This window comes from Amblyraja radiata, chromosome 34 (assembly GCF_010909765.2).
Source record: "Amblyraja radiata isolate CabotCenter1 chromosome 34, sAmbRad1.1.pri, whole genome shotgun sequence".
In the NCBI taxonomy this organism is placed as follows: Eukaryota; Metazoa; Chordata; class Chondrichthyes; order Rajiformes; family Rajidae; genus Amblyraja; species Amblyraja radiata.
The window spans coordinates 21944856-21962398 of record NC_045989.1 but is presented as its reverse complement, the minus strand read 5'-3'; the positions used below and the strand labels follow the sequence as shown (position 1 = coordinate 21962398).

At 42.2% G+C, this 17543-nt stretch overlaps 1 protein-coding gene across 11 annotated transcripts in view; it reads right to left on the bottom strand.

The window, feature by feature from the left end:
• Window positions 1–17543, bottom strand: part of mef2a (myocyte enhancer factor 2A) — a 173228-nt gene that overhangs the window by 134201 nt on the left and 21484 nt on the right. Inside the window, exon 1 of one of the 11 annotated variants that reach the window (XM_033050211.1) lies at window positions 7403–7424. The exons of the other annotated variants lie outside the window; for them this stretch is intronic. The gene's annotated coding sequence lies outside the window, so the exon portion shown is untranslated. Of the gene's footprint in view, window positions 1–7402; window positions 7425–17543 lie in introns of those variants that run through there. 11 annotated transcript variants of the gene reach the window in all.

Below are 17543 nucleotides of genomic sequence, written 5' to 3'. Positions count from 1 at the left end.
ATGTGGTATTTCAGGTTGGGATATCTATCAGGCTAACTTATGAACTAATGTCGGTTTTTTCAGCCAATACTTTCATTACATAAAGTGTTTTGTTTTTTTAATCAAAAAATAAAAATTACTTAAAGGTCGACACAATGACATACCATATAAACAGTTGCTGCAATTCAGTCTAAGGCATAATGTTATATTTTTTGCAAGTAAGTTCCATGTTCAATGCCTACTTTCCGTGGATTCACTGCCTCAAGGTGGCCCCATAGCAGAAGTGTCCACATCACGGGGCTGGAAACTGGAAGTATCCTGAGCTAATTCTGCTACCACCATCATCTATTGTAACAAGCGATGGCTCCCACTGATTGTCGCCGGAAGCTTGCGTCCTTTTCAGGACGGATGATGACAGCGAGGTCAACATTTGTAACATGGAAGATGGACACTGCAACTAACATCACACTTCTACTGGACAGTCAACTGCAGTCTAGCCACATGGATCAAGTTTACAGGAACCAACCACATGAGGGGTGAAAGTCAAGTAAACTGTTAGAAAAAAAAAAGTTGGGGGGCCACCAACTGTCTGTGTATGAAGGCCCCAATATGGTTTCCACATAGGAGATCTTATTCACACATTGCAACACCACCATGATATGGCAACACCACCATGACTAACACCAGTATGACTTCATCCACATTCACACCAGCTAAATTTGTCAATGAATCGCTGTTCCTGCTTTATCACCAGCTCCATATCGTGGAGTTGCCTATCCACCAGTGGATGTACCTACACTAGAAGAACCAGTGATTCAAGATGCCAGAGCAACATTTCAAAGTTATTGCATTCAGTTGTTTGAAAATGATTACGTATTTACCATCATTTATATCACTGTGGATATGCTGGGAATATGGGTTATGTGCAGGCAGGTGAGATTACTTTACCTTGGCATCAGGTTCACCACTGACATTGTTCCCTCTTCAAGCTCCCCCCCCCCCCACCCCATCAGTCTGAAGGGTCCTGATCCAAAACATCATCACCTATCCAGACACTGCCCGACCCATTGAGTTACTCCAACTCTGTACTTTTGTGTAAATCTGCATCTGCAGTTTCTTTACCATGTTCCTGAGCTGTATCTAGCAAGAGAATCACTGACTGCAATTCAGTGTACTTCCCGATTTAAAAAAATCATAGTCATTTAAGAATAGTTGACTTTTGACAAATGTTTTTTTTACTTAATCATCAAATTCTCATATGGAAGTGTAGAAATCTGGAAATATTACTCCATAGGATTACACTAGATAGCATTATTTTTTAAAAACACTTTTTAAGGCAAAAAACGTTGCCAGGACTGTGTTAATGAAATATATCCACCTGCAGTGCACTCTCTCTGTGTGTCAGTTTTGTATCTTCTGGTGTAAGTTTAGAAACCGATACTCTCTCACAAATACTTCTAACCGATACATACATTTTTTTGAAGTCTGTCTTTTTGTGAACAAGTGCCAATTTTCGAGAAGCAGCCCTTAATGACTGTGTTTCGGTATTTCTTCGAAAGGAACCTGCAGCCGTTGTATAGAGAGTTTTATATATGGGTGACGGAGTTAAAAATTGTATCTGCAGTTGGTAACATGGGCCATGTTAGGAGCAATTATACTCCAAGAGAGAATTTTCCCCAATTGCAATGACCCAAAAGACAAGGATCTTCATTCACAGGTCGTCTGATAGTCTTGCCGATAACTCACTGCTGAAGGAGAAATTGATTAATCTCCACAAGGCTTTAATAAACTGACCTCTCTGTGCAAGAAAAATAAAATTGCATTTACCGGGTGTTTTGATGGTAATCTGCGATGATTGTAACAGGATTACATAACATAGCCAACTTCTTTCTTTTAATTCCTAATGCCAGCAAAGATGTGAATGCAAAGATTACCGTGGGAGGATAAAAATGGTCTTGGAAACTTGTGCTTAGTAATATAATTCATGAATATCAGTCAGAATCATTTTACAGGGTATCTTTCAGAAGCTTGGGCCTTGAGTATTGGATAAGTAATGAAGGTTTATCCTCGATTAGCAGGTTCTAACACAGGAAGAATTAATTCTGCCCATTGGGCACTGGGTTTTCCTGGCATGCTACCTAATCAAATCTCACTGTTTCAATTGATCATTGCACACCTTGACATTTCTCGTCTGCAAGCAGTTTTTCTTCTCCAAGATTAAAAAGGAAATGAATAAAAAACACTTTACAAACAAAGACAAAGGGCTGGAGTAGCTTGGCAGATAACATTGCAAGAGGATATCTGGAGACCATGGATAGGTGATGTTTCGGGTCGGGACCCTTCTTCAGATTGATTTGTAAAGGGGGGGGTTTGTGAGGGAGCTGAAAGTGAGGAGGGACAGGTCAAAGCCGGGCTGGTGTAGGAAAAAGGGCAGATGCTGGTTTAAATTGAAGATGGACACAGAATGATGGAGTAACTCAGCGTGACAGGCAGCATCTCTGGAGAGAAGGAGTGGGCGACGTTTCGGGTCGAGACCCTTCTTCAGACTAATCTGGTAATATGTTGATGCAGGTGAGGGGGTGTTGGACAGGTGGATGTACAAAGCCAGAGATGAACAGACAGTATGTGTGAGACAAAAGCATTCACGAGTTGTAAATTGTGAAGTTAGAGCAAGGAATGTGGGTGAAAGGGAGGAAGAGAGAAATATGTGCGAGTCCAATTGGAACACAGAGGGAAACGGAGGGTTGAAGTTAACTAATATTGGAGAATTCAATATTCAAACAATTATCCACTCAAGTCTGAAGAAGGATCCCAACCCAAATCATCACTGATTCTCCAGAGATGCTGCCTGACCCGTTGAGTTACTCCAGCACTTTGTGACTTTTGTTTGTAAATCAGCATCTGCAGTTCCTCGTTTCTCCACTTATCCCCTTGCGTCTGTTCACCCATCATTAGTACATGGCATAGGCAATGGAAGTCAACTGCTGCCCCTCATTTTATCCCCAAGTGATATGGAAGCGTACTCAAGTGAGAACAATGGTAAAGGATCTGTTCAAATTAACCATGCGTTGTTCTATAACCTGGATGTTTCCCCGTAGTACAAAATGAATGATCAAAATAGTTTCCTTTCAAGCTAAGCATGTTCGGTGCGCCCAACAATACTGAAAGAATGGATTTCTTCCAGCTAGTCAAACACACTGGAAAGTAAACTCATCTTTACCAAGAAGTATTTCCACCAACAAGTTTCGCTAAGTCAACGACTACAATATATACGCCCACCTGTTTGGGATTCTGCACCCATTTCTGATGCTCGACTCGGGTGCTGTCAAAATTTGTCATTAATAATATGGACTAAATATAATAATGCTTGGGCTAAGCTGGTGATCCGTGTAGGAAGGAACTGCAGATGCTGATTTAAACCGAAGATACGCACAAAACGCTGGAGTAACTCAGCGGATCAGGTAGTGTCTCTGGCGAAAAGGAATAGGTGATATTTCGGGTCAAGACCCTTTTGCTGACTCTCAGTCTGAAGATGAGACTCAACCCGAAACGTCACTTATTCCTTCTCTCCAGAGATGCTGCCTGAACCGTTGAGTTACTCCAGCATTTTGTATTTAAAATTAATCCACAACTATTTTTGCTTTTTGTTCAATTAAAAAAAGTAAAAGACAAACTAACAGTCTTGTATAAAAGCACCGTTACAACTTCCATTGGTCATGGAATGACTTAGGGCAACTTCTAACTTGCCATAAAAAAAAGTTCATCGCTGAAATGCTTTCCACAATCAAACAACTAAAAATAAAAAATCGTGCATAAAGTACTTGTGCTTAATTACTCGTTTATCAAGAGAGTTTTTATTTCCCATGAGTCGTGTTGCAACATCTGAGTCACATGTGGGCCAGAGCAGAGAGGACAACAGGTCCCTCCTTGGAGAACATTATTTCGATGTATGACAAGTCTACAATTTACCAGATTAATTAAAGTCAGATTCCCCATTTTAACATGTTTAAGAAGGAACTGCAGGTGCTGGGAAAATCAAAGGTAGACAAAAATGCTGGAGAAACTCAGCGGGTGAGGCAGCATCTATGGAGCGAAGGAAATAGGTGACATTTCGGGTCGAAACGTCACCTATTCCTTCGCTCCATAGATGCTGCCTCACCCGCTGAGTTCCTCCAGCATTTTTGTCTGCTCCCATTTTAACATGGTGGGATTTATGCTCTCACTCCCTACATCACTGGTCCACTATTACTGCCTACACACGAGAACATCACAGCTAGAGTCATTGCTGGCGATATCAAATCCTTCAGGCTGCTCGGCACACTGACAGGAAAAGAAAAGGTAACGTGCATTTCTCCTCGACTCCAAGGGAAATAAAAACAGGAAGAAGTTTTAGAAAGAGGACAAATTACTGTACGACAGCAGTCAAGGCAGCATCTCTGAAGAAAAGGAATAGGTGACATTTTGGGTCGAGACCCTTATTCAGTGTGAAGAGATCTCCAGAGATGCTGCCTGTCCCATTGAGTTACTCCAGCATTTTGTCATAGAGTCATAGAGTGATACAGTGTGGGGAAAAAGGCCCTTCGGCCCAACTTGCCCACACTGGCCAACAATGTCCCAGCTACACTGGTCTCACCTGCCTGTACTTGGTCCATATCCCTCCAAACCTGTCCTATTCATTTTGTGTCGGTCTTTGGTATAAGTCAGCATCTCCTGTTCCTCCCCACACAATATACTGTAGTGCAGTGTGTAGGAAAAACCTGCAGATGCTGGTTCATACCAAAGATAAACACAAACTGCTGGAGCGGGTCAGGCAGCAAACGTAGATAAAGAATTGGCGACGTTTTGGATTGGAACCCTTTGTCATAGTTGGATTCCTTTTCTCCAGAAATGCTGCCCGACCCACTGGGTTACTCCAGCATTTTGTGTCTACTTTAGTACGGTGCTGAGCCTAAACACAATTTAGTGTCAAGTATAGAGTGGAGATAGATCCCTCTTTAGCAAGGCTGGATTTGGATTCAATGGATGGAATGCAGCTGTTATTTTTCCATTGTTGTGAAATAGCACACAGTTTGCCCTTTGTTCCTTGTCATATATCCTCATCGTAGCATCCCTCATTGTATTTTATTTCACTTGGCTTTGTCTCCATTCGTTAATTACCCACCTATCTGCTACTGATAAACCCAAGTCCAAATACTTGTCCAAATACAAGTCCAAATACAAGTTACATTTTCAGGAAAGTTAATAATCTGCAGTAAAATGCATTGTTAGAGGTTATAATACAAAAATACCATCTGTCCCCTCCCACCAATGTAGCACATGTAATGGAAGCTCGATATCCTCAGAAGATTATCCATCACTAGTTAGCATTTTAATTTGACACAGAAACATCTGCTCGAGAAAATACTGGAGAGACATTTTAAACTTCAACAAAGAGAACTTGCCCACAAATATATTAAATTTGCAAGTTCCCCCATAGTTACACAGGGGCCAGTGGATGGGAGGAAAGGAATGCATTGCCTTGCACTCATTATCAAGTTGGAGACCAATGAAAAGCTTGGATAGAGTGGATGTGGGGAGGATGTTTCCACTGGTGGGACTAGAGGTCATGGCTTCAGAATTAAAGGACGTTCCTTTGGGAAGGAAATGAGGATTGATTTCTTTAGTAAGAGGGCGGTGAATCTGTGGAATTCATTGCCACAGAAGGCTGGGGAGGCCAAGTCAATGGATATTTGTAAGGTAAAGATAGATAGATTCTTGATTAGTACGGGTGTCAGGGGTTATGGGGAGAAGGCAGGAGAATGGGGTTAGGAGGGAGAGATAGATCAGCCATGATTGACTGGCAGAGCAGACTTGATAGGCTAGATGGTCTCTAATACTGCTCCTATCACTTATGACGTTATGATCACCATCACTTGGATCTTGGAGAGAGTTGAGCCCTCTGCAAATGTCTGCCCTTTCTTTGGCTCAGCTGATGAGTTTTTGCCAAAACAGTGATCCAATGTCAGGAAAATCCACAGACCATGATTTCCGGCTATATGTTATAACATTATGGCATTGCATCTTGATGTACTAATGTTCCTAAAAAAAAGTGTACTTCTACTTGTGCCCGAACTAAACTTCTTAGAAAGCTTCCTTCTTATTTTTATTTTTTTTTTTAAACTCAAATAATCCAAATAAATCATTGATAGACACAAAATGCTGGAGTAACTCAGCGGGACAGGCAGCATCTCTGGAGAGAAGGAATGCGTGACGTTTCAGGTGGAGTCCCTTCTGCAAACTGAAGGGTCTCAACCCAAAAAGTCACCAGCTTCTCTCCAGAGACTCTGCCTGTCCCGCTGAGTTACTCCAGCATTTTGTGTCTACCTTGTGCTGTACTCTTCTATGTTCTAGGAAATTAAGGCAGTTATCCAAGATTGTTCCTGTACACCACCTCTACCTTTAAGCCCTTCTCACAGTAACACATGGAGAACAATATACTGCTTCAAGTACAACGACACATACCATTCTCTATGCTAACAGAGAGAAACATCAAGATGCCAAACAAGCCACATTAAAGGCAGGCAGCACTGATTCATGGTGGAAATTAGTGGTTTGTGGAGGGAAGAGAAAAGATTGGCAAAAGATCCAAACCAAGCCACCAAATAAACATCAGGCCATAGTATGACCTCAGCACAAGAGGGGGAAACTAAATGTCATGTTCAACAACCCACAACTCCTTCCATCCCTCGTTTGCTCCTTTTATTGTCCCGAAAAGAAATTAATCTTTTTTTTTTTAATATTCAAAACAGATTTTCACGAGATTCCAGGGAAGCAACATGCCTGGATCAGACTTTAATCAATGCAAATATAAATAAACCACAAGCAATTTCTCAATTGTTTCTAACTTTGTTTCAAAATATCTCATTCCTTCTGAAACATTGGAAGAATTACATTCAATCCAAATAATCACCAGTATTTTTTCTTACCCCATTTTCTTACTCTGCCTTCAGGATAAAAGATACAAATCACTTTAATATAAAGTCTTTTGTTCAGTGAACAAGGTGAACATAACAAGACAACAGCAATCTCACTTTAACTTTGTTGAGGATGTGAACATCTGGATTGGATCTGTCATACTGCCCAGGTTCCCTGTTCACAGCACCAACACACCTGCATTAAGCTGATGTAGATATTGAGGGGCAGCTTTGTGAATAGACTTGCTGCAACGTTGAAAAATTAAAAAATATAAATATACTAAATTTTCGGTTAATTTTAAGTCTTAGAAATTAATTGAAAACCGTGTAAATAAAAAGAGTTAATAATAATAATAATGGATGGGATTTATATAGCGCCTTTCTAATACTCAAGGCGCCTTACATCGCAGTTGAACTTACATCTGCACTTTACTCACAGCCAGTAAGCTTATTTAAAATTACACAAGTACCTGCAGAAGTTGGAAATTTGAACAAAATGCAAGGTGCTGGAGTAACTCAGCAGGTCAGGCAGTATCTGTGGGGGGAATGGACAGACAATGTATCGGGACCTTTCAGACTCTACACAAAACTGAAGATGCTAGAATCTTATTCAAAAAACAAAAATGCTATAGAAATGTCCTGACCCAAAATGTCATCTGTCCATTCCCTCCACAGATGCTGCCTGGCCTGCTGAGTTCCTCCAGCACTTTGTGCTTCAAGCTCATTTAAATGAATGGGACCTGCTCTCAGCTGTATCCTCAGTTATACATGTGTAATCCAAGTTTATTATATTGCATAAGAAAGAACTGCAGATGCTGGTTTAAATCACAGGTAGAAACAAAATGCTGGAGTAACTCATTTCGACCAGAAACATCACCCATTCCTTCGCTCCAGAGATTCTGCCTATCCCGCTGAGTTCCTCCAGCATTTTGTCTACCTTTAATACATTGGATTTATTTTGTACAGTTTACAATAATACTATGCAATATCTATCTATCTATCTATCTATCTATCTATCTATCTATCTATCTATCTATCTATCTATCTATCTATCTATATAGCTTTCAACATGACTAATATGGATAATTCTGTAATATTGTGCAGGAGGGAACTGCAGACACTGGTTCACACTGAAGATAGACACAAAATGCTGGAGGAACTCAGCAGGTCAGGCAGCACCTCTGGAAAAAGAAGAATGGGTGACGTTTTGTTACGCACGTTCCTTGGAGGAAGGGTTCCAACTTGAAACGTTTCTTATTTTTCCCTAGAAATGCTGCCTGACCGGCTGAGTTCCTCCAGCAATTTGTGTCTAATTCAGTAATATTACTTGGATTGTTATATAGAGAAGTATTAATGTTGTTATCGTTGCTAGAGTCATCGTCATATGACTACCAATTGTTGATGCAATATAAGATTTTTGCGAGTCAGTCGCATCCCACATTAATTTTAGTTTCTACTGGCTATTGTTGTATTGGGGACTTATTTTGTATCATGTAGAAAGTCCCCTGGTGGACACGTGGAGAAGGCACGCGGAGTTACCTGCTACTGTGATTAAAAAAGTAAAAAATCCAACTGTAGACTGTTTACTAGCCAAAGCCCAGACTGACTGGAGTAATCACAGCAAAATATGCAGGTAACACTCCTGACAGAACAATATCAAGCAATGAAGGGTATAGCTAGGGTAGATAGTAAAATAAAATCCCCCCAGGGTGTAAATGAGCCACACAGACAGAGACAGGCGCAGAGACAGGCGCAGAGGCAGACAGAGGCAGACAGAGGCAGACAGAGGCAGACAGAGGCAGACAGAGGCAGACAGAGGCAGACAGAGGCAGACAGAGGCAGTCAGAGGCAGTCAGAGGCAGTCAGAGGCAGACAGAGGCAGACAGAGGCAGACAGAGGCAGACAGAAGCAGACAGAGGCAGTCAGAGGCAGACAGAGGCAGTCAGAGGCAGTCAGAGGCAGTCAGAGGCAGTCAGAGTGGTGGGTGCGTGGAACACATTCCCAGAGGGGATGGTGGAGGCGGAGAGGATGTTATCGTGTAAGAGGCTTTTAGACAGGTACATGGATATGCAGGGAATGGGTGCATATGGATCATGTGCAGGCAGATGAGATTAGTTTATCTTGGTATTATGTTCGGCATGGATATTTTGGGCCAAAGGGCCTGTTCCTGTGATGTAAGGTTCTATACCGAGTCTCACCCCGGCCACTCCCTCTTCTCCCCTCTCCCATCAAACAAGAGGTACAGAAGTGTGAAAACGCACTCCTCCAGATTCAGGGAATTTTTCTTACCAACTGTTATCAGGAGACTGAACCATCCTATCATCAACTAGAGAAGGTTTTGAGCTCCCATCTACCTCATTGAAAATCCTCAGACTATCTTTAATTGCACTAAACATTATTCCCTTTATGGCTCAATTGTAATCATGTATAGGCTTTCTGTCGACTGGATTGCACGCAACAATACCTCGATACACATGACAATAAACTAAATGAACTAAATAATATATAATCTAACCTAAGTTCCACGAAAGCTGACAGGCCAGATAGAAAAGTACATCAGGTCAGAAGAGTGACTCAGCGGGATCTGTCCTCCAGTGCTTGCGTTTCATTGTGCAGGTGAAGTAATCAGGGTTGAATGACAAGGAAGAATAAGCAACCATTTCCCTGAGAACTACCAGTTAAAGGCAAAGAAACAGAGTCTGGCATTCATGATCACGTTAATAAAAACAGCTTTGCTGTTGTTCTCGAATCGGGTAAAATCAACACTAGAACATGATGGAAGCTCAAGGGTTAAATTTACAGGCTGGCAATGCAGAAGCCAGGACTAACAATGCAGAGACCAAGAGTTCAAATCCCACCATGGAAGGAGGGTGTATTTAAAGCAATTTTCTCAGTGGCAATAATGAATCAAAATGACACAGACGGACATAAAAACCATCTTGTGGTGATGAGGTCTGGCCTATGGAACTCCTGGCCCATCAATATGATTGACCTTGAAATGTCCCTTCAGGTCATCTGGCACAGAGTCTCTTGCCCAGAGTCGGGGAATCGAGACCAAAGGACAGGTTCAAGGTGAAGGGGGAAAGGTTTGATAGAAAGCTGAGGGGTAACTTTTTCACACAAAGGGTGGTGGGTGTATGGAACGAGCTGCCGGAGGAAATAGTTGAGACAGGGACTATCACATCGTTTAAGAAACATTTGGGACAGGTACATGGATAGGAGAGGTTTAGAGGGATATGGGGCAAATGTGGACAGGTGAGACTAGTGTAGGTGGGGCATGTTGGCTGGTGTGGGCAAGTTGGACTGAAGGGCCTGTTTCCACACAGTATCACCCTATGACTCTAAAGGCAATTAGGTCGGGGAAAACAAAAAAAAATCTTCCTTGCCACTGCCCAGATCCAAAAATATGAAACATAGGAACATAGAAAATAAGTGCAGGAGTAGGCCATTCGGCCCTTCGAGCCTGCACCGCCATTCAATATGATCATGGCTGAACAATTAATAAAGTGCTTGAGCTTTCCAAAAAGTTAAAAATAAGCATTGCTGAATTAAGTAATGACAAACTGTAGATTGCCAAACACATATCCTTAATAAATTATTTAAGGAAGAACTGCGGATGCTGGAAAATCGAAGGTCGACAAAAGTGCTGGAGAAACTCAGCGGGTGCAGCAGCATCTATGGAGCGAAGGAAATAGGCAACGTTTCGGGCCGAAATGTTGCCCATTTCCTTCGCTCCATAGATGCTGCTGCACCCGCTGAGTTTCTCCAGCACTTTTGTCTACCTTCCTTAATAAATTATATCTCCTACTTCCAAGGAAGGTCCATTCAGATTCTTTCCTGATTTAAAGAAAAGCTTCAAAATACTGAATGCCTCAGTATAGTTTTAGGATTTATCCATGTGAGGAAGTTAGCAAATATTATACAAAATAATTTAAGGGAGAACTAAGATTAAATGTTATTTCCATCTTAAAAATAGGCTTCCATAGTCATTGACGCTGCCTTGTATTTTTAACAGGATGACTATAAATAGCAAACAGTGCAATAAAAGGAAACTAAAGATCTCGTGCCAATTTGCCATCCCAAGTGCGACTACACAGTTCCTGCCTGTATTCATTGGAGTTTAGAAAAAAGAGGGTCGACCTTATTCAAACATATAAGATCCTAATGCCCCTGTCCCACTTAGGAAACCTGAACGGAAACCTCTGGAGACTTTGCGCCCCACCCAAGGTTTCCGTGCGGTTCCCAGAGGTTCCCAGAGGTTTTTGTCACTCTCCCTACCTGCTTCCACTACCTGCAACCTCCGGCAACCACCTACAACCTCCGGGAACGGCACGGAATATACGTGCCATTTTACGTGCCATTTTACAGTCCCAGCCGCAGCTGGCCACAAAGACCCGTTGCAGCCTTCGCCTCCTCCATTCCGATTATCCTGCGAACCGGCGTCCCCCTCTTCAACCCTCGTTCCCCGGGTGGAGGGGGGGAGGGGGGTGGGGGGGGGGGGGAAAGAGGGGCAGGGGGGGGGTGCTTCCCGCAGCCGACCTCGAGGACGCGGAAGGCAAGACTGTAAGCTTCCCACATTCCAGCAACACTGCGTTCTCTTGACAAGGGAGTGAACACTTGACCTTGGGTGTTCTGTGCTGTAGTAAACCGAGCTTGAACTTGCAGCCTTTCAAATCAAGTGAATGTGAAATCCCATCCTCAGTATGGGGAGATTAATCCTGAGATATCGCGCATGTGAATCTGCAGTGAATGGTGTTATCACTGACCTGATCACTGGTATATCACCGGTTCAGTTTCAAGAACAACAATTTTGTTGTACCTTTCTGTGTAACATTCAGGCTGCAAACTCATTAAGCTGTTTATTGCTTCCTGCTCCATCATGCACATCTATCATACTTAGCCACAGTCACTCATACTTACACCTCATATCTTTACAGCACCATTAAATGATAGAACTCAGCCCCACAGGTCTTCACAGGAACATTTCACAACCATGAGTTGCTTAAATCGATATTCAAGCTAACAGAAAGATCAGAATGATAAGTTTTTAAATGACTTACATAGAGAGAGAGGGGGAGAAGAGACGAGGACTGGGCTTGTATTCACTGGAATTTAGAAGGATGAGAGGCGATCTTATAGAAACATGTAAAATTCTTAGAGAATTGGACAGGGTAGATGCAGGAAAAATGTTCCCAATGTTGGGGGAGTCCAGAACCAGGGGTCACAGTTTAAGAATAAGGGGTAGGCCATTTAGGACTGAGATGAGGAATAACTTTTTCAGCCTGAGAGTTGTGAATCTGTGGAATTCTCTGCTACAAAAGGCAGTGGAGGCCAATTCACTGGATGGTTTCAAGAGAGAGTTAAGGGCCTGTCCCACTAGGTGATTTTTTCGGCGACTGTCAGTCGTAGCGAAGAAGCGGCGACTGGACCCCCCCCCCCCCCGACAATGTCTACGACAAGCTACAACAATCAGCGACCCATTAGAACGTCCACCTATGACCACACCAGCGACAACCAAAGTCAACCTACGTCCAAGCTACGATAAGCAACGACACTGTCAGCGACAATTGAAGGCAACTGAAGACAATTCAGTTGCCGGTACCTGTCGCCGGTTGACGTAGGTAGTCGCCAATGGAATTCACCAAGGTCAGCACCCGGCAACAACCAACGTCACCTGGCAACAACCTCCCTCACCCTGGCGACAACCAGCGATAGCACCTACGACAGGAGAAGACAAGCTACGACAAGCCAACAGTCGGCAAAAAGTTTTGAACATTTCAAATAGAGTTCAATAGAGTTTTTTGCCGAGTTCGATCCTGTCTTCAGGTGCTTTCTGTACAGAGTTTGCATGTTCTCCCTGTGACTGTGTGGGGTTTCACTGGGTACTCCGGTTTCCTCCCACACTCCAAAGTCATAGAGGTTTGTAGGTTAATTGGCTTTGGTAAAATTGTAAATTGTGTATGGGATGTCTACGACAAGCTACAACAATCTACCACCTAGTCGACATCAAGCTACCGACAAGCAGACGAGGGCATTCGATCTAATTTGTGATCGCAGCTACAAAGACAGATGTATACAGCAATTCGTTCTTCCCCCGCACGATTAAAGCATGGAATAATCTCCACCCAACTATAGTTACCCAACCAGATGCAACTAAATTTAAAGTAGCTCGTTCTTCCCAATAACCCTTTCTGGCTTAAGCCCTCCCTTCACCACCTCCAGTTTAAATTCCATTTGGAATATTTTGGAGGACCAAGAAACCAAGAATCAAGAACCTAGAACCAAGGAACCAAGGCTGGTCGGCTCGGACTCAGTGGGCTGAAGTGCCTGTTTCCGTGCTGTATTTCTAAAGTCTAAATTACCAGTTACAAGACAACTGTATTTTTTATTTTAATGCAGTTTCCTAAATACTAATGAAAATTAACGAACGTTGAGTAATTATAAATTAGCCATTACTTTAAACCATACTCACTGCCAGAACAGTATCCAGTTCAAACATACAAAAAACTGATAAAATCATTAGCTTTCACATTTAAATCGAATAGTTGGGACATTTTCACAAACAAACACATTTTTTTTTGCAAAATTCATATGGAACCTGACAGAGAATCTTGTCTGAAAAAGGGCCTCAACCTGAAACGTCACCCATTCCTTCTCTCCAGAGATGCTGCCTGTCCCGCTGAGTTACTTCAGCACTTTGAGTCTATCTTCGATTTAAACCAGCATCTGCAGTTCTTTCCTGCACAGAGGATCTTGTACGTCCGTCTGAGAGGGTGAACGGGGCTTTGATTTAATGCTTTCACAGCACCTCTGACACTGCCAGGAAGGTCTCAAAGCTGCAGTGGATTGCCTAGAGGAACGCCACTTCTTTCACAAGACGATGTACAAAAGTAAGCTCACCAACCAACGCAAGATCAATTTTGTTATGGGGGGAAAAAATATTAATTAACCTTCCAATCCGCGACCTGCGGCAATTTCACGTATTAGATACGCAGAGAACTAGAGGCAATTTTTCAAACTCACAACAGGGAGCCTCATCTGCCAACCATAAATAATCACGAAATCACAGGTGCATTGCCTAGGATTTTCCATCCTTCAACAGAGAAAAAATGTCAAGGACAACCAACATTCAATTCCTTGATACTTAGCGAGCCACGCGGCTAAATTCCGCCCATCATCCCAGCGAGAATATTATTGACCACCAGCATCGATCGATCGTTCCAATGGAGGAATTGGCAAATTTTCAACACTAATTTTATTTGGAAAGAAAAGGAAAAGAGCAAAACAAAAAAATATATACCAAGTTTCTGAGCAAATATTCATTGGTTTCTATCAATTAATTCGTCATATTCCACAATATTATTTTTTCTTTAGTGCTGGTTACCTGGAGGTACAATTCAGATTTTGTAATCCAATAGAAAGAAACCTTTACTTTGTACTTGTATAACTAAGAAAGATAAGAAGTGTCACTCTGTACTTTATTTCCCCCGTCACCGGATTAGACCCAACCAAGCCCGAGATGTTAATGCCAGACCACATCAACGTGCATTTGACAATACAGAAAGGTAGACAAAATTGCTGGAGAAACTCAGCGGGTGCGGCAGCATCTATGGAGCGAAGGGAATGGGCCTATGGGCCTATTTCCTTCGCTCCATAGATTCTGCCACACCCGCTGAGTTTCTCCAGCAATTTTGTCTACCTTCGATTCTCCAGCATCTGCAGTTCCTTCCTGACAATACAGAAAGCCAATCAACTCTAACACAAAGATTACTAGTGCTTCAAGCAAATCGTGTAGTAAGGAACTGCAGATGCCGATTTAAACCAAAGATAGACACAAAAAGCTAGAGTAACGCAGCGGGTCAGACAGCATCTCTGCAGGCCTTAAGACGGGTCTCAAACCAAAACATCACCTATTCTTCTTCTCTGGGGATGCAGTCTGACCCGCTTAGATACTCAGCGTTTTGTGTCAATAATTAAGCAAATAGCTCGCTTTGACAGACTGACCCTAAAGTGTGAATGTGCGTTATGAGAACTGATCAGGTGTACGTATTCAACCAGTGCTTTGACGAGAAAACTAATCATTTTAGGTACTCTTACCCCATCCCCATGTCTTCCCATTGCTGCATTCATCACTTGACTAGTAAATTATATAATGACCCCAATACATTCATCATATTGAACATTTGCCATTCACTCCATAACAGAGAGAGTAGTATAAGCAAGTGTTAGATACACCATGTGTGCCTTTGGTTAATTCAGGTCCCTACTCAGCGACAGTTTCTTGAATAAGTTATTCATTCTCTGACCTTCCCCAGCACCCATTGCTGGCAGTCAATAGACAATAGACAATAGGTGCAGGAGTAGGCCATTTGGCCCTTCGAGCCAGCACCGCCATTCAATGTGATCATGGCTGATCATCCCAAATCAGTACCCCGTTTCTGCCTTCTCCCCATATCCCCTGACTCTGTATTTTTAAGAGCCCTATCTAGCTCTCACTTGAAAGCATCCAGAGAACCTGCCTCAACCGGAGGCAGAGAATTCCACAGACTCACCACTCTCTGTGAGAGAAAATGTTTCCTCGTCTCCGTTCTAAATGGCTTACTCCTTATTCTTGAACTGTGGCCCCTGGTTCTGGACTCCCCCAACATCGGGAACACGTTTCCTGCCTCTAGCGTGTCCAAGCCCTGAACAATCTTATATGTTTCATTATTGCAAAGCCATGAAGCAAAAGGCAACACAACTTGATAACAAGAAGCTGATCTAAATGGCTTGATGCAAACCCCAACATCACAAGTACAAAGCTTCTGTTATAAGATACATTTTTTGACAACCATAGCAGTAGAATGTCACGCACCAGAATTCTTAAGATTAACAGATAAAACTCAGTGAAAAGCAATATTCTAGCAAATGTACTTTCTTTCCCCTTTTTTTCAATGAGGCTAAAAAATATTTTTATTTTTTATTTTATTTTATTTTATTTACAGTTTCAAAATTGTTATTCAACCTTTAAATTTTTGAATAGTCAAAATAAAATCCTGACTGAAAGTTTGGGCCTCATCCATTGGTTTGGAGGCCATGACCCTGGTCTACTTACACTTACAAAATTCCAATGGAAGTAACAGAGAATGCACAAACATCCCTGAGATCTCCGATTTAAACCAGCATCTGCAGTTCCTTCCTACACATCTTGCTTGCTCCACTGTGAAATCAGTCTGAAGAAGGGTCTGGACCCGAAACCTCACCCATTCCTTCTCTCCAGAGATGCTGCCTGTCCCGCTGAGTTACTCCAGCTTTTTGTGTCTATCTTTTGATTTAGACCAGCATCTGCAGTTCCTCCCTGCACATCATGTTATGGTAAATCCTATTATCAAAAGCAATGGTGTCAACGGGTAAAAGGGAGTTTGTGGCTTAAGTGTTTCTGACACACAATAACAATATTATATTTTCCTAGTGGATTTTCAAAAACTAACAGTGTTTCTAATAAGCTAAAAATATTAACCAGTGTAACATATAATCTTTCATAGGATACAATTGCACAAGTGTCAATAACAAGCGATCTTGTCAATTTTCTACGAACTCACATCAATGGTTTCTCAATGCTTTTGAAAAAACAATGGTGTCTGATTACTTCGAGGGTAGTTCCTAATTGAAATATCATTATAGCCAATTCAGCCCGCACAATACAAACACTATTATGTTTGAATGGTCATTCTAGGTCATCAATCGTGTTATATGCAATTTGGATTATGAAAAACACATGTTAAAGCAGAACTAACCTGTACCTCCCTCCAAAATGCTTCTAATGAAGGTTAACAGATAACAAAAAAAGACACAGAGTGCTGGAGGAACTCAGCAGTTCATTCAGCATCTCTGGAAGACATGGATAGGTGAAATTCTCTCAGTCAGGCATCTGATCTGTCCTGACTTACTGATGGTGCCTGATCTGCTGAGTTACTCCAGCACTCTGTCTTTTTTTGTAAACCAGCTTCTGCAATTCCTGGCGACTCCCAGCGTTTTTAAGGCGGTGGGAGCTAAATTGTGGGAACGGAACAGATCTGAAGGCAGGGAGGAAAGTGTCACAGTGGTTTTGGATCACAGTTCTGTAAGGTAGAAGTACGATTCCATTTCAGAATTCTGAACAGAGGCAAAGCTGTAAATCAGGATTCAGACAAATCAAAGAATGCAAGGCGTAACCAGTGGAGTGTATTAAATCAAAAGATAAAGAAATCAGTAAGAGAAGTGATGATACAGGACTTAGAATTTTGCCAGGAGGGGTAAGACAATGCCAACTATTGGTTACCACACCCAGTCTTTCATCACCACTCCCCAAAGAACCACGAAGATCATTTGTATTTAGAGAAAAGGGTGTTAATCTTACTTGAACTAAGCTCTGCCCACCAAAACACACAACATTTTAATAAACAGGGCCTGGGGGAGGCGGGGGGGGGGGGGGGGGGGTGGTGGAGGGGGGCAGGGGGGGGGTGCGAGATGAATACTACTAGATTGGTAATATTTATATTCAAATACATTGCTGAAGAGCAAACTAAAGCAGAATGTTGCAAAGAATATTTTAAAAAGCCAGCATAAAGGTCACGAACCAATGTCAAGACA